We start from the raw sequence: 3425 nt of genomic DNA on the forward strand, positions 1-3425 counted from the left end.
GTATTTCCCAAATTCCCTACCCCGAAATGGACCCTCACAAGCATGTGCTCTCTCATGGCAGATAAGGACATGCTGCGTAGTGTAGTATTTCCCACATTCCCTACCCTGAAATGGACCCTCGCAAGCATGTCCTCTCTCATTGCAGATAAGGACATGCTGCGTAGTGTAGTATTTCCCACATTCACTATCCTGAAATGGACCCTCGCATGCATGTTTTTTCTGGTGCCCATTTAGGGTATTGATCTCACTGATCAGCTTTATCACCTGTATGTGTTCTTTGGTAACAAATAAGATCCCTGTTCAGATTGAAACTCTTACCACACTCAGTGCACTCATGAGGTTTCTCACCTGTATGTGTTATCTGGTGCCGAGTAAGATGCCCCTTATGAGCAAACCGTTTGCCACATTCTGGACACTGATAAGGTTTCTCACCTGTATGTGTTCTCTGGTGCTGAGTAAGCAGTCCCTTCTGAGCAAACCTTTTCCCACATTCAGTGCAATGATAAGGTTTCTCACCTGTATGCGTTCTCTGGTGCAGAGTAAAATACTCCTTCCGAGCAAACCTTTTCCCACATTCAGTGCACACATGAGGTTTCTCACCTGTATGAGTTCTTTGGTGACGAATAAAAGCCCCGTTCAGAATGAAACTCTTACCACATTCAGTACACTTATGATATGATATGATATGGCATTTATAATGCGCCTATACACAAGTGTTTCATGAGGTTTCTTGCATGTATGTGTTCTCTGGTGACGAATAAGATCCGTCTTCGTAATGAATCTCTCTCCGCATTCAGTGCACTTGTGAGGTTACCCACCTGTATGCGTTCTCTGATGGATAGTAAGCACTCCCTTGTTAGCAAATCCTTTCCCACATTCAGTGCAGCAATGTGGTTTCACACCTGTATGTGTTCTCTGGTGGCAGGTAAGTTGCCCCTTTTCAGCAAAAAATTTCCCACATTCAGTGCACTCATGAGGATTCTCACCTGTATGTGTTCTCTGGTGGCAGGTAAATTGCCCCTTCTCAGCAAACCCTGTCCTCTGGGGGGAAATAAGCATATCTTTATTCCCAAATTTAGGATGCTGGTAAGGTTTTTCACTGATGTTTCGACAGATTATTCTGTCAGGTTCACTCGTTCCACTGAATCTTTTCCCAGATTGAATGGGCAGAAAAGCTTTCCCATGGGTAGGTCTTTTCTAGTGACAGAGAGATGTTTCTTCTGGCTGAAGAATTTAAAATATTCAGTGCATGGATACTGTTCCGTCATTTACAGGAGTTTTGCAAAATCTTGTAAACTAGTCTCACATTCAGAACATATATAAAATAGAACTCGCTTGTGTTCTCTCAGGAACAGGCAAGAGAAAAAGTCTTACTGCACATCAAGCACTGTTGCTATCCTTGCTCTGTAAAGCTGGATATTTATTGTAGCTCTGTGTTGCTGGATACTACAAGTGTGTTGAATGAATGAAACCCATCATGTATTCTATAGGCTTCTCAATCTCAATTCCTGAATAATGTAAAAGGAAATTTGGACCACAAACGTGTATGCTTCTAAGATGTTAGGAAATTGCACATTGTATCAATGAAGTTTTGCACTGCATTAGTCTAGAGAATTTAACGATCAATCTTGTGGTTTTTGGGAGATCAATTACCTATTGAAGTAAAAGGAGAAACACATTATTAGTTTCAGCATTTTCACAGTCGCAGGCAACACTCACTGGCCGACTGGTTCTCAGTAGTTACAATATATTAAAAAGCAGTTATATAATTCTTCAAGTAAACAAATATAACATTATTTGGTCTTTTTCTGCTTAGTAATCCACTAGAAATAAACTGCTCTTATTTCCAAATAGTGAATTAGGATTGATAAGCGTGGGTATTCAAGTGTAAATATTGCCTTTTGTTTAATAACAGTAGATTTCAGCTGTTCAGTTATCATTGCCACTGTTTATTCAATGTTTTCAATTTCCAAATATTACAGTGCTTACATCAAATTCAATGTTCACAGTCATCCTCTTGCTTTCAAATGTGTCAATTTTGTTTATTTCTAAATCTACAATTGGTCCTTCTTTCATCTTCTTTTCATAAGAAAAATGTTTCTTTCTTTTTGGTCTAGTCTTTAATAATCCTCATCCTCTTTTAGTTTGTTTTTCCAAAGTTCTTATCCTCAATAATCCTTGAAATGTGTTTTGCCACTATTTTGAATTCTAAGAAGGCCGTGTATGTTACGAATGAAAAGGACATTTTTATGCCAGCAATGTAAAATGGGGAGTACACCCCACACTTATCAATGCCTGGCTCTCAGTAGTAGAAATGTGCATTACTTAATTACTCACTAAGTAATTATTAAGACTTTGAAGTGCCTTCTTTTGGGGAAAGGCACCCTAATAGCTGTCAGAGTAGTGGTTCTCGAATGATAAAATGTAAAAGAGGTGATATGCGATTCATTTTTATATAGAACCGTTCAGTAGCCAAAAGAATGTAAAAAAAACAAATCATACAGCCTGGGTGAAGAAAACATTTAATGTGGATATTTTAATCATCAGGACAATGCATATATTTTTCTACCATTTTATGTCTTCAGTAATGTACATGAAAGCTCCCAAACGATAAGGGCAGGTGTTTGACACTAGGTGAGCAGACACTAGGTGAGCAGTTTTATGACCAATCAGACACCTCGTTTGACCAGTCTATTATGTCATTAGGGATGACCTCCTCATTACCTTTGTGTTACACCGTGGCGACACTGGTCTCTTTGGCAGCGCCGCCGTGTGTATGGAGCGATACGATCCAATACGTCCAAGATGGCCGTGGATGTCCGTGCCGTTGTTACAGACAACGCTATAGACGTTGCACACTCCCCAGAGACACGGATGGCTGTACACGTGATCACATATAGTGAAGGAAGTACTGCTACCCGCCGCGTCGCTACTGCTGATTTCGGCGCTCCGTAAGTTCGCTGCTAGGAAATTCCTCGCTTACCTTGTGAATTTCTTGCTCTCCCTAACTGCTACCTATTGACTCTCTTCCATTTAGACTCTCCTCTCCTTTCTCATCTCGGCCCCATTCCGGGTCTGCTTTTTCACCGGCAAGTTATCGCTCCCAACATCCATTCAGGCTGTCTTCACTTTCTGCTCTCCCATCCAAAGTAAGTTAGCGTGTTTTCCCAAACACCAGTTCCCCGCGTTACTTGTTCCCATTGGCTGAAGTTTAACCTCTTTTTCTATAAGGGAGGGCTTATGTTACTGTTCTCGGACTACAATATTGGAAACTGGTATCCCCGATCACCTTACTGTTCTTTGTAACCTCAGCATAATCCTACAGTAAGTTCCAGCCTGTTACCTCTCCTGAGTCTTTCAGCCTGTCCTTCACTATTGAATACTTATCTGTCTGTTCTGCTCCTGTAGAGAGTTCATCTCCATTA

At 40.8% G+C, this 3425-nt stretch overlaps 1 pseudogene; it reads right to left on the bottom strand.

The window, feature by feature from the left end:
• Positions 1-244: 244 nt before the first annotated feature.
• Positions 245-2076, bottom strand: LOC138563366 (zinc finger protein 180-like; annotated as a pseudogene).
• Between the last annotated feature and the right edge of the window lie 1349 nt (positions 2077-3425).

Source organism: Ambystoma mexicanum, chromosome 1q, assembly GCF_040938575.1.
Source record: "Ambystoma mexicanum isolate Mex_15411 chromosome 1q, UKY_AmexF1_1, whole genome shotgun sequence".
NCBI lineage: Eukaryota > Metazoa > Chordata > Amphibia > Caudata > Ambystomatidae > Ambystoma > Ambystoma mexicanum.